The sequence below is a fragment of the Thalassophryne amazonica genome, chromosome 15 (genome assembly GCF_902500255.1).
Source record: "Thalassophryne amazonica chromosome 15, fThaAma1.1, whole genome shotgun sequence".
NCBI classification, from domain to species: Eukaryota; Metazoa; Chordata; class Actinopteri; order Batrachoidiformes; family Batrachoididae; genus Thalassophryne; species Thalassophryne amazonica.
In genome coordinates this window covers 10,396,827-10,411,926 of record NC_047117.1, presented here as the reverse complement: position 1 = coordinate 10,411,926, position 15,100 = coordinate 10,396,827, and the positions used below count along the sequence as shown (strand labels likewise).

At 41.0% G+C, this 15,100-nt stretch overlaps 1 pseudogene; it reads left to right on the top strand.

Moving 5' to 3' along the window:
* LOC117526241 overlaps positions 1–5,290 on the top strand; it is a 70,920-nt pseudogene extending 65,630 nt beyond the window's left edge.
* The last annotated feature ends 9,810 nt before the right edge of the window (positions 5,291–15,100 follow it).

The window sequence follows — 15,100 nt, the reverse complement described above, 5'->3', positions numbered from 1 at the left end:
AACTTAAACGGCGAGACGCTGCTGCCGTCAGCGCAGATCGCCTTCAGGCGCCGTGGGCCGTCCTTAAAGCGACACTACCAGACCAAAATCTCTCATCAGCCGTTAAAAGTTTACCGAAAACCATCTGAATTTTATCGAATGGTGTCCCACTTCAGTTGTGCCTACAGGTTTTGAAAAGTTTGATCAAACAAGCAACAGTCTCTGAGCCATTACTAAACAATGAAAAAAACGACGAGAGGGTGGACGACTCCTCACTCAAAGACTGCCCACAGGTGAATGACGTAACCGACAGGCGTGAAAAAACTCTCGTATGGCCCACGAGGTTTCAAGCATGTCTGATGTAAATCAAACGTGATTCAAATCCATATGGTTTTTGAAAAAAATATAAGGTCGGATACGTTTCTAATAGACCTCGTAATTACTGTTTAAAAAAATGTTTATTTCTATGATTACATACATTTACTATTCATTTAGTTTTTCTTGAATAAACTGAATAATTTAAGCTTGCTTTGGTAATGTTGGATATTGTTTTGATTATTTGTTTTTGAGTGAAATTTGTTATAACAGTAAAGCCAGGACCTACAAGACATCAGTCCACTAACCAAACAAAAATAGTCTTGATTGTATATGTGTGCTGGTTTTGCGATCTCCAAGGACATAATAAAATTATTGGCATTTATTTATTTATTTGACATGTCTTTTAGCAGGATTACTTCAAAACTACTTCACTGATTCTCACCAAATTTACACACAGATAGATATTAGGCCATGGAAAACTCCACTGTAGTTGGAGGTGATCCGGATCTGGATCCTGGATCTGGATTTCAATTGTATGCTTCGCTTTGTCATATTTTGAGGATTATGTCAAAACTACTTAACAGATTTTCACCACATTTTCAGCCACACATTGGTGTTTAGCCTCGCAGGACTCCATTAAATTTTCGGCAAGTTGCTCTGGATCTGGATCTGGATTCTGGATCAGGATTTTACTTTGTAGACTTTTAAGGATTACGCCAAAACTACTTCACGGATACAACATCACGATGTAAAACCAGATCGGGACAACACCGTTTTGTTTCAGCTTGTGAATTAAATATCAGATTAGAACGTCTGATCAGTCAGTCGGACCATTCTGGATCATTATGTAATTATTTGCGTTGTGTTGTGGAGTCTGGATTGAGGTAAAGTCTGGATCACGATGTGAATCACATATCTGTTATTTTGAGTCCTCGGTCAACCCTTGGGGGACGTCAGAAATCTCAAATGCTCTTCTTTAATCTGTTGTACGGTATGTTAACTGTATATGTCTACGTGGTTCAGTGTGGGGACATTTTGTGTGTGTGTGTGTGTGTGTGTGTGTGTGTGTGTGTGTGTGGTGTGTGGTGTGGTGTGTGTGTGTGTGTGTGTGTGTGTGTTGTGTGTGTGTGTTGACAGAAACACAGATTAAAGAAAATGCTCTGGAACTGAAGACAAATATTTTCTGCTTCTCTTTCAGAGTTTCAGGATTGCTGTCATCATGCTTCCCTTCGTCCTGGTTTCCCTCCTGTCATCTCAGCTGGTGTCATCCATCGACTGCCCAGCTGACTGCACATTGCGTGGACAAGGACTCAATATTCTGTTATCAACGAAAGTCAGCACTGTGCCTCGTGTCCCCTCTGTCACCAAGAATCTCTATGTGTTCCGAACGGCATCAACACTTTAGCCCACGATGACTCAGGGGCCTGGAGCAGTGGGGTTGCTCGATCTGAGCCAGAATGAGCTGGCAGAAGTCCCAGACCGTGTCTTTGAGACTCTGTCCGAGCTCAAGAACTTGGATCTGTCCTCTAATATCATTGCCACATATCCAAAGCAAGCTTTGCTGGGCTTGTACAGCTAGAGAGGCTGTATCTCCATGAAAACCGTATCCAAAGCATCCACTCGGAAGCCTTTCAGGATTTAAAAAATGCTACTGGAACTCAAGCTCCAGGGGAACAAGCTCACCTCCCTCCCAGCCCTTCATTTCCCCTATCTTTGCTTATAGATCTCAGCTACAACCACATCCCAACCCTGGGACCATCAGACCTCCAGACTCCCACCTGGAAGCTCTGAAAATAGCCTCTCTGGGGCTTACTTCTTTGAATAAGGACCTCATAGCCTCCATGGGAACCTTCATGAGTTGGATATCTCATTAAACATGCTATCAGAGTTCCTGAAGCCTTAAAGCAATACTCTTGAAGGGCCTAACTAAGCTCAACCTAGCTGCCAACCCCCATGGTTGAGCTCAGAGTGGAAGACTTCCAGAAGCTTTCGGGACTGCAAGAACTGGACCTAAGTACACTAAATTTGCAAGGTTTTCCACAGGGTTTCTTCCAGATCTTTACAAGATTGATGACCCTAACAGCAGCTGAGAATCCATTCAACTGTTTGTGTCCATTATCATGGTTCCCTGTGTGGCTCAAGGAGAAGAATGTGAGTCTTGGGAGGCCTGAGGAAACCAGATGCCATTTCCCCCCAGTTAATGCCGGTAAAATGCTTGCAGAGCTTGAGCACAAAGATTTTGGATGTCCTTTGACCACCATGATAATGATGGGCTCTTCCATTGGCAGTACACCTGTGCCCCATATGCCTACTACATCACCAGAATCCATTCATACTAATGCCATTCCTCCTCCTCCACCCAACAAGGAGCCAGTCTCTTCAAAAACAGACAGTTACCCTCTTCCACCTGAGCCTCCTGTCTCCCCTAGCTCCACAAGTACAGAATACGAGCAACACATTTGCCCAGCAAACATCTGCCTCAATGGTGGCACTTGCCATTTTGATTTTATGGGACAGTTGAGCTGTGTCTGTGCTTCAGGAACCTCTGGCCTCTATTGTGAGAATGTGGATGAAGTTCCTGAGAAAATTAAGCCCTTAGCAACAGAGGTCTCCGTGGTTGCCCCTGCAATACATACAGAACTAGAAGCCATCAGCTCGAGACAGGTGACCTCCACTTCTGTCCTTCTTGACCTGCATCGATTCATTGAGACACGGCCACACATCCGTGGTATCAGGCTCACTTATCGTAACCTTTCGGGTCCTGACCGACGCCCCATGATCCTGAGTGTGCCGGCATCCTACCCAGAATACACTCTTCGTGGCTTGAAACCCAACTGTACCTACTCAGTCTGTGCCAGCCCCCTAGGTGAACGAGTCAATTTGAAGAGTAATAACTCTACAGAAATGGCGTCATGTACAGAGGCTCGCACCTCAGAGGTTCCCCTTACATTTTCAGAGCCCAGGGTGGAGACACAGAGCCAGCTTACGTACATGCTCATACCTACCCTGGCTGCACTGGCACTGGTGGTGGGGTTGGCTGTACTAGCTGGGACGGTCATCTGCCTGCGAAGGAGGAGACAGGCAAAGGCTGGAATGGAACTGGAGCTGGGAACGACTGATCCAGACCTCACAGAACTGGAAGGGGTCAAGGCATGCTTCGACAATGGGGAAAATGGTACGCTACCCCACAAACAGTCTGAAATTGAGCGCTGTCACACACCTCAACTCCCTCCACCCTTGCAACAAAATTGTTTGGAATATGAGGTGCCATTGATGCAAGGACATTTTCCTTCAAATAACAATGTAGCCCGCCTTAAAAACCATCTTATTTTTAAGATGCAATTCTGCATGAACTCTTGGAGATATTCAGAAAAACATGAACTTGTCCAATGAGGATCATAGCATGCTGATGTGGCCTTCTTGGTGCACAAAGTCACCAATTTCATTCCAGTGCCAGATATCGATAGTTTGAAATGTGGCACTTAAGCTTCCTCTGATGTCCAGATGTACCTACACAGACTGGATTCTTCCTAGAGACACTAAAAGAGGGTTTTTGATGATCATAGCATATTGGAAATATGATTATCATCATAAAACTGCTGTAGGACAACCAAAGAAGATGTGGTTTAAAGTCATCTCATAAGTTTGATACTGGTCAAACTTAACCAAGTGCAGTCTCCTAGGAGGGTCTATATCAGATCCATAATGGACGTGCTTTTTGCATTGACACCTTTGACTCTTGGCTTGTTGTTAAAAGTTGCCATGTAAGTGAGCTGTAATCTTGTTGCTGGATTTGGGAGACATGGAGGAGTGTGTCGTACCATTTAAGCTACAGAACAAGAGGAAAGTGAGTCGATGAAAATAATGACGAATGTAGACTCAGCTGGACGTCAAGTCCTGGTACAAAACAGGGTTTTGGTAAACCCGAATGGGACAATGGGGAATTACTAAGAAAAAAAAAACAACTGCACTGAAAACAAAGATTGATTTCCTTTCCAGAGTGTCTCTAAGAACAGACTGACCACAGAAAAACACAGAAGTGGTACCAGCAGGGACAGGGTTCACAAGTCTAGATTTTTGCTGTTGCCATCATCTGATCTAAACCGGAATTGCAAGTATTGTTGGTTTAGAACCTTTGGTGTGTACAGTTGTACAAACATTTTTTCACAGCCAAAATCTGTTGTCTACATGGAAAATATATTTGCTGTGTAAAATAAATGGACTGAATGAAGAACTGCAGAAAATTAACATTAATCTGGATTGTTTGGTATCGTCATGGATGTTTGATATAGTATCTGATTGTTTTTTTTTTTTTTAATACTTATTGGTTTCTTTGGGGTTTTTCTGTTGTTGTCTGCTCAGTATTGCTGTTATCTGTCACTTTTTTAAAGAATCATTATTAACGGCTTTTTAATGAACATACCAGTTGAGGTCATGATGGATTACAGTGTTTTAGGTTACATTTTAATCATAACTCCAGAGCTCCTTGCAACAAACCAGTAAAATAAGTAAATTAATGAGTATGTAAGTAAGTGAGTAGTAATAATAATAAAGTGAAGAATTACACCATGGATGGAGTAAATTCCTATTCTAATTTCAAGTCCACTCTAAGAAATGAAACTCAGGGGTTTAAAATGTAATTAATACTATTATTTTCAATATACTTGCAGTTGTTAATTTAGGGATTTAAGTAATAATGTTTCATTTGACTTAATTAATTTCAGCTACAATATTGTTTTGCACTTAATTGACAATGTTATGTGGAAAACGTTACCTTAACTTTATCAATTAAATTCAACGTTTTATTTCTTAGAGTGTACATATTGTAGACTGAGGATGAAAAGTATCACAAAATGACCCACATGTATTTCCATTCCATTACTGATCAGTCATAGAGTGCAGTAAATGTGTTATTATATACATATTCATGTGTTTTGTCACACAGATTTTGACATGTGTTTTATATTAAAACAACAGCATCTGGCAACATGAATTATCTTATTTTCGTAAAACATTCTCTATATCCAAGGAAAGTCATTGGGACTGGGCCATTTTACAACATTACAGTGGTTATTGTAGGATGGATTAAAAAAATGCTATTTTTTTTAATATGGAGACTTGAATGTGATGTAATGTTTCATTTATTTGACAGAAACAAGTCAATGTCAAACTGGTGGTTCCAGTTCTGGTTGAAGTTGACCCCAAACCCAAATGCCAAATGCGCCGTACTTTCGTTTGGCAAATTTAACCTCACCTGAACAATTCCAGAACTGTGTGTGTGCCATGTTTGGTGCAAATCAGAGTGGAAAAAAAAACCCCTTAAAATTTGACCTTGACCATCAATGATTGACCTTTGGTCAATTTGATCTCGCCTTGGCAATTCCGGAATGCCGTTATATACACTCAACAAAAATATAAACGCAACACTTTTGGTTTTGCTCCCATTTTGTATGAGATGAACTCGAAGATCTAACACTTTTTCCACATACACAATATCACCATTTCCCTCAAATATTGTTCACAAACCAGTCTAAATCTGTGATAGTGAGCACTTCTCCTTTGCTGAGATAATCCATCCCACCTCACAGGTGTGCCATATCAAGATGCTGATTAGACACCATGATTAGTGCACAGGTGTGCCTTAGACTGTCCACAATAAAAGGCCAATCTGAAAGGTGCAGTTTTGTTTTATTGGGGGGGGATACCACTCAGTATCTGGTGTGACCACCATTTGCCTCATGCAGTGCAACACATCTCCTTCGCATAGAGTTGATCAGGTTGTCAATTGTGGCCTGTGGAATGTTGGTCCACTCCTCTTCAATGGCTGTGCGAAGTTGCTGGATATTGGCAGGAACTGCTACACGTTGTCGTATACGCCGGTCCAGAGCATCCCAAACATGCTCAATGGGTGACATGTCCGGTGAGTATGCCGGCCATGAAAGAACTGGGACATTTTCAGCTTCCAAGAATTGTGTACAGATCCTTGCAACATGGGGCCGTGCATTATCCTGCTGCAACATGAGGTGATGTTCTTGGATGTATGGCACAACAATGGGCCTCAGGATCTCGTCACGGTATCTCTGTGCATTCAAAATGCCATCAATAAAATGCACCTGTGTTCTTCGTCCATAACAGACGCCTGCCCATACCATAATCCCACCGCCACCATGGGCCACTCGATCCACAACACTGACATCAGAAAACCGCTCACGATGCCACACACGCTGTCTGCCATCTGCCCTGGACAGTGTGAACCGGGATTCATCCGTGAAGAGAACACCTCTCCAACTTGCCAAACACCAGCGAATGTGAGCATTTGCCCACTCAAGTCGGTTACGACGACGAACTGTAGTCAGGTCGAGACCCCGATGAGGACGACGAGCATGCAGATGAGCTTCCCTGAAACGGTTTCTGACAGTTTGTGCAGAAATTCTTTGGTTATGCAAACCGATTGCTTCAGCAGCTGTCCGAGTGGCTGGTCTCAGACAATCTTGGAGGTGAACATGCTGGATGTGGAGGTCCTGGGCTGGTGTGGTTACACGTGGTCTGCGGTTGTGAGGCTGGTTGGATGTACTGCCAAATTCTCTGAAACGCCTTTGGAGACGGCTTATGTTAGAGACATGAACATTCAATACACGAGCAACAACTCTGGTTGACATTCCTGCTGTCAGCATGCCAATTGCATGCTCCCTCAAATCTTGCGACATCTGTGGCATTGTGCTGTGTGATAAAACTGCACCTTTCAGAGTGGCCTTTTATTGTGGGCAGTCTAAGGCACACCTGTGCACTAATCATGGTGTCTAATCAGCATCTTGATATGGCACACCTGTGAGGTGGGATGGATTATCTCAGCAAAGGAGAAGTGCTCACTATCACAGATTTAGACTGGTTTGTGAACAATATCTGAGGGAAATGGTGATATTGTGTATGTGGAAAAAGTTTTAGATCTTTGAGTTCATCTCATACAAAATGGGAGCAAAACCAAAAGTGTTGCGTTTATATTTTTGTTGAGTATATGTGTCCCAAGTTTGGAGTGAAGTGTCGTTGTGAAAATCAACAAACAGACAAATATTGCTTAAAGTACAGTGTGATTTGGAATCAGCTGTTACGCCCCAAGTCCAAGCGTCGCAGGCGTCGCGTTCCGCTCAGTCAGCGCTCCATACGGATGTCATTAAGATACATTTCAGACTGTTTTTGACCACTAAAGTGCCCTAAATGGTCTTCAAAAGCGTTTTACCACAGAGGCCTCTCCTATAAAGCGTAACATGCTCAGCAAGAAAAGAAAGCACGATGATGGAGCTTTGAGGCCGTTTGCTGTGCGCGTCGCTGGACCGTAGACGCTCCTTTCTTTTTGGGCCGTTGACCACATCGTGTGTGACGTACAACTCGGCCGTGTTGACTCTCCCAGACTCTCAACAGTAATTATTGGTTTGTGTGTTTAGAGAACGTTTTACATGTTTACAGCCAAGCAGACTGTGAAATGTGCAGGCCGAGTGTGTCGTCTGATTATTTAGTCTGTTTTTCTGTTTGATGCTGGGAATTCAGCTTCTTGTCTGCTTTTTTTATTATTATTATTATTATTAATTATGTTTTCCTTAATGACAAACTTCAATCTTAAAGGTCCATACTGCTTGTTTGATTTTTCAGTCCAACATGTTAAGAGTTACTACAAAAAAAAAAAAAAAAAATCACAGTTCTGGTCAAAATTTGTAGCGTCTTTGAATTGTAAGAACATAATTTAAAATATTTCTGTAAATGAATGCAAATTAACCAATTTTGTGTAATCGGGATACATAATAAAATGGGCAAAAGTATTCAACAATAAAAATACGTTCATTATAGGATATAATTCTGGCACAATACCTTTTATGATGATGATGCAAAATGATCCCATTTTTTTGTTGAATGTAGACATTAATTTTCCACGATAGAATACGCCACAAGCAGCATTTCCAACCTTCAAATACATGTTTTACGAAAAATCAGATTTTTGCTGCTGTGCTGCAGCATGTTGGCACTGCCTCTGCTTGGCTTTTGTTCACTACTGGGAGCAGCACCAGATACAGTTGCAGAAAGCACAGTGTAGAAGAAGCCAGCGGTTCTTAGTAGAGGTGGGCAATACCGGGAATTTTGGTATTGATCCGATACCAAGTAAATACAGGCCCAGTATCGCCGATATTGATACCAATACCAATACTTTTTCATATTTTAGCTTCATAGATCCAAAGGATCCAAAAGACCTAGGATAGAATTTTGCCAAACATTGTATGCGACAACACAATACTTTATCACAATCAACATTTTTGTTGAAAAAAATAATCACTCAACACAACTTAAAATCTCCTGAGGTAGAGGGCTGACAAACAAGGGTGCGCTGCTCCGTGTTGTGTGGCGCAGCGCAGCGCTGCTCTTACAGACAGAGAGTAGACTTTGATGAATCTGTGTGTGCAGCAGTCAGTGCGTACGGGAGAGAAAAAAGCTTGAGGATTGATCTTTTTACACGAGGATCGTTCAATATCAATACCAGTGTTGGTATCGATATTATCGATATTAGGATCGATCCGCCCACCTCTAATTCTTAGCTAAGCATAGATAACACATCTTTCGCATTCTGACCCTGTACGACACTATTAACAAATTCTGAAGTGAACATAAAGTTCACACGGGTACATTTATCTGTTGATTTTGATTATATATCACAAAGTTAACACTCCTGTGGCCAGTCTCGATAAAGTCTTGCACAAATCTGGAGTTTTACGAGTGTTTGAAGATTTGGAAATAGCAACAGCATAACTCAACTGATTTATATATTTAAAATTGTGAACCCTACCGGTTCATAGTACCTCATTGATGTAGTTGCAAGTATTACACCTCTATTTCATATTGTGTATTAAAAATACATACAGAAAACGTATGTGAAACTGTTATTGGCACCTTTTGGAAAAATTACAGTAAATCATCACTTTTACCTCGTTTTACTTCCAGAAATTGGGGATGGATTCATAAATTTTTTGAAGTAACTGAATATGTCTTGGACTCCAACTACATCGATCATTAAGAAATGCAAGCAGTATAGTTCTGTATGATGTCTTTGTGTGTGTGTTTAAAATCTGGGTTTGCATTAAAAATAGTTTAAAGTCTGACTGCTAAGAGTGTTTAGCAAATTAAGCAAAAAAAAGAAATGTTTTAGCGCCACTGACAGTTCTGGGGTGGTAACGGTATGTACGGACTACGGCGGTGCACAAAGTGCAAGGTCGCAAGAATGTGAACACATCATTGTCATATTATATACTGATGTGTATTTCCAGAATAAAACATTGTTTTTACAGATGGCAACTAGATGTGTGCTATTTTCAAAATCTTGACTCCAAAAAAATCAAATCAAACACCAGAAACTTGAGTTCTGCATTAAGAAAGCTTGTTGCTTTCCATCATCCAACATACGGTGCATCTGGAAAGTATTCACAGCGCTTTATTTTTTTCCCTACATTTTGTATGTTACAGTCTTATTTCAAAATGAAGTAAATTCATTTTCCCCTCAAAATTCTACTCACAACACCCCATAATGACCACATGAAAAACTTTTTTTTTTTGCAAATTTATTAAAAGTGAACTAAAAAAAAATCACATGTACTCAACAAAAATATAAACGCAACACTTTTGGTTTTGCTCCCATTTTGTATGAGATGAACTCAAAGATCTAAAACTTTTTCCACATACACAATATTACCATTTCTCTCAAATATTGTTCACAAACCAGTCTAAATCTGTGATAGTGAGCACTTCTCCTTTGCTGAGATAATCCATCCCACTTCACAGGTGTGCCATATCAAGATGCTGATTAGACACCATGATTAGTGCACAGGTGTGCCTTAGACTGCCCACAATAAAAGGCCACTCTGAAAGGTGCAGTTTTATCACACAGCACAATGCCACAGATGTCGCAAGATTTGAGGGAGCGTGCAATTGGCATGCTGACAGCAGGAATGTCAACCAGAGCTGTTGCTCGTGTATTGAATGTTCATGTCTCTACCATAAGCTGTCTCCAAAGGCGTTTCAGAGAATTTGGCAGTACATCCAACCAGCCTCACAACCGCAGACCACGTGTAACCACACCAGCCCAGGACCTCCACATCCAGCATGTTCACCTCCAAGATCGTCTGAGACCAGCCACTAGGACAGCTGCTGAAACAATTGGTTTGCATAACCAAAGAATTTCTGCACAAACTGTCAGAAACCATCTCAGAGAAGCTCATCTGCATGCTCGTCGTCCTCATCGGGGTCTCGACCTGACTCCAGTTCGTCGTCATAATCAATCAATCAATCAATTTTTTTATATAGCGCCAAATCACAACAAACAGTTGCCCCAAGGCGCTTTATATTGTAAGGCAAGGCCATACAATAATTATGTAAAACCCCAACGGTCAAAACGACCCCCTGTGAGCAAGCACTTGGCTACAGTGGGAAGGAAAAACTCCCTTTTAACAGGAAGAAACCTCCAGCAGAACCAGGCTCAGGGAGGGGCAGTCTTCTGCTGGGACTGGTTGGGGCTGAGGGAGAGAACCAGGAAAAAGACATGCTGTGGAGGGGAGCAGAGATCAATCACTAATGATTAAATGCAGAGTGGTGCATACAGAGCAAAAAGAGAAAGAAACAGTGCATCATGGGAACCCCCCAGCAGTCTACGTCTATAGCAGCATAACTAAGGGATGGTTCAGGGTCACCTGATCCAGCCCTAACTATAAGCTTTAGCAAAAAGGAAAGTTTTAAGCCTAATCTTAAAAGTAGAGAGGGTGTCTGTCTCCCTGATCTGAATTGGGAGCTGGTTCCACAGGAGAGGAGCCTGAAAGCTGAAGGCTCTGCCTCCCATTCTACTCTTACAAACCCTAGGAACTACAAGTAAGCCTGCAGTCTGAGAGCGAAGCGCTCTATTGGGGTGATATGGTACTACGAGGTCCCTAAGATAAGATGGGACCTGATTATTCAAAACCTTATAAGTAAGAAGAAGAATTTTAAATTCTATTCTAGAATTAACAGGAATTACTCAAGTCAGTGACTTGAGTGGGCAAATGCTCACATTCGCTGGTGTTTGGCACGATGGAGAGGTGTTCTCTTCACGGATGATGCGAAGGAGATGTGTTGCACTGCATGAGGCAAATGGTGGTCACACCAGATACTGACTGGTATCCCCCCCCCAATGAAACAAAACTGCACCTTTCAGAGTGGCCTTTTATTGTGGACAGTCTAAGGCACACCTGTGCACTAATCATGGTGTCTAATCAGCATCTTGATATGGCACACCTGTGAGGTGGGATGGATTATCTCAGCAAAGGAGAAGTGCTCACTATCACAGATTTAGACTGGTTTGTGAACAATATTTGAGGGAAATGGTGATATTGTGTATGTGGAAAAAGTTTTAGATCTTTGAGTTAATCTCATACAAAATGGGAGCAAAACCAAAAGTGTTGCGTTTATATTTTTGTTGAGTATATATAAGTGTTCACACCCTTTGCAATACTTTGTTGATGCACCTTTGGCAGCAATTACAGCCTCAAGTCTTCTTGAATATGATGCCACAAGCTTGGTGCACCTATCTTTGGGCAGTTTTGCCCATTCCTCTTTGCAGCACCTCTCAAGCTCCATCAGGTTGGATGGGGTGCGTCGGTGCACAGCCATTTTCAGATCTAGGACATTCACAGAGTTGTCCTGAAGCCACTTCTTTGATATCTTGGCTGTGTGCTTAGGGTCATTGTCCTCCTAAAAGATGAACCGTCACCCCAGTCTGAGGAATGTCAGTTCCAGAAAATGTGGAAAAAGTGAAGTGCTGTGAATACTTTCCAGATGCCCTTATCACTGCAAAAACAAGCAAGCAAATTACGTATTAGTAGAACCACTGCACAGTCCCCAAAACTATGATTTAATAAACACCCAAACCAAGGGTAGCCTGTTAGCTTAAGTGGTTCGGACTCGAAGACAGGGGAGTGTTCAGGCTTCTTTCGTCACACATTGAGTCACCCATGCTCCACCCCTTTATGCATTAATGAGTACATCGTGAGTCAACATGGGAGGGGCTGCCAACATGGCGACGCCCAGATAAGGGCTTCATATCGGCTGCTCTGGGTCTCTATATAAAACCCATGTGTGATGTCATGAAAGCTTAGTCCAGTATGTATACAGTCTATCAGAGTGACCCTCTTTTGCAGCACGCCTCAAGTGGCCATTTAAGGAACTGCAAATTTTCTCACTTCTATGTTGGCTTCATTTTTCATCACTGGAGGTTGTCACTTGCCTCAAACGCAACATTAATTTGACTTAGTAGCAATGTAAAAGGATTTTAAAAGGCCTTATGTTTGATACACAGGAGACGTTTTCTGTTTTATATTTGAGTCCGTGCTGGACACTCCAGCACTGTCCAAAACCAATTTACGTCATCTGTCACTATTCCAGAATAAACAGATGCACATGCTCATATATCCGCTCTGCTTTAATGTATTGACTGGAAACCTCTCTGTATGTCTGCAGACAGCGAGGGGGCAGGAAACGCTTGAAATATTTTTAACCTTCACAATTCATTTTGGGAAAACTCTTTTTCTTTATAATACAAAATGTTTTGTGTACATTTGACAGAAAAGTAATGCTGGTGGAGGAACAGCAGTTTTAAAAAGATCTGACGTGAACACGCCTGCTTTGTGCTTCCTTTTTAGGATTGTGTTGGATAAAACTCTACTTGGGTTTATAATGGCACAGACGCCGTCACATGCTTTTGGGTTTTAGGAATTTTGGGCCAATTTGAGGCTTTGAATCAGCTAAAATCTACATAACAACTGCAAAAACAAGTGGGAAAAGGACTTCCAGCTTCAGTAGAAGCTAATAATTCGCAGCCTGCCTCGCTTATTACACTAATAAACAGTCTCAACTGCAACTTTGTGACGTTACACTGGTTTGTGCAGAAATGTCATTTTCAGTGTTCTTCACTAACGGCCAAGAATGATATCAGTGGAAAATATTACAACATTTCACAGTTTCCAGCTCGGTATCACGGTTTTACTGCCAACAATCGTTTTCATCATAACTCAGCTGAACTCACGTTTTACAATCATCTGCAACAAAAACTGAAACATAAACCTATAAAAATGATCAGATTTTTTTTCCTTCACTGTTGGATATTCGATTGACCAAGCTGAAACTCTGACCTCGTGCTTCCCGAATCTCAACCCCGATCATGAAAACCTTGCAAAACTGGAGCTGCACTGCCAACTGATTGAACCATCTGAATCAACTTCTTGGTCTTTGCAGCACTTGATTTTAGGACTGAGGGGGGAGAGTTTGGAAATTATTCAGGTCTGGGATACGTACATCAATTTTTTTTTAGCCCCACTTGCAATGCAGAGAGTTACGTATCAGATTAGCAAAGGCCTGTTTTCACTCTTGTGCTTGTCAGTGTAGAGAAGAGCATGATGGGTAATTCAGTGCTGAGGTTTTATTTTTACCTCCGCCAACAAAGTTTGGAGAAGGTTATGTTTTCACTCCTGGCTGTTTGTCTGTTCATGAAAAACCTGAAACCCATAATTTTTCATATATCGTTATGAAATTTTTACTGAATTTTCTATCCTGATAGACAAGAACTGATTCAATTTTCTAGGTCAAAGTCAAGAAAAATCTTGGAAAATTGGAAAAATCCCTATCTTTAACATTAAATGAATTTTCACAAATTCATAACTCTTTCATATTTGAGAGAATTATGTAGGATGGTATCCTTTATCATCTGAAAAAGTTTGATCTAGATCTGATCCAGATTACAGATTTTGTGGCCATTTAAATTAAGCATTGAAAACCACATTTAATGTATATTTTACATTATATCTTAATCAAACGTGTCCCAATCACTCTCATATTTGAAAGTGAGGTGCAGACTGTCATTCACTATCACCTAACAGTGTTTGATCTGGATCTGATCTGGATTGTGGATTTTGTGGCCATTTAAATTTAACATTGAAAACCCCATTTAATGCATATTTTACATTATATCTTAATCAAACGTGTCCCAATCACTCTCATATTTGAAAGTGAGGTGCAGACTGTCACTCACTATCACCTAACAGTGTTTGATCTGGATCTGATCTGGATTGTGGATTTTGTGGCCATTTAAATTTAACATTGAAAACCCCATTTAATGCATATTTTACATTATATCTTAATCAAACGTGTCCCAATCACTCTCATATTTGAAAGTGAGGTGCAGACTGTCACTCACTATCACCTAACAGTGTTTGATCTGGATCTGATCTGGATTGTGGATTTTGTGGCCATTTAAATTTAACATTGAAAACCCCATTTAATGCATATTTTACATTATATCTTAATCAAACGTGTCCCAATCACTCTCATATTTGAAAGTGAGGTGCAGACTGTCACTCACTATCACCTAACAGTGTTTGATCTGGATCTGATCTGGATTGTGGATTTTGTGGCCATTTAAATTTAACATTGAAAACCCCATTTAATGTATATTTTACATCTTAATCAAACGTGTCCCAATCACTCTCATATTTGAAAGTGAGGTGCAGACTGTCATTCACTATCACCTAACAGTGTTTGATCTGGATCTGATCTGGATTGTGGATTTTGTGGCCATTTAAATTTAACATTGAAAACCCCATTTAATGCATATTTTACATTATATCTTAATCAAACGTGTCCCAATCACTCTCATATTTGAAAGTGAGGTGCAGACTGTCACTCACTATCACCTAACAGTGTTTGATCTGGATCTGATCTGGATTGTGGATTTTGTGGCCATTTA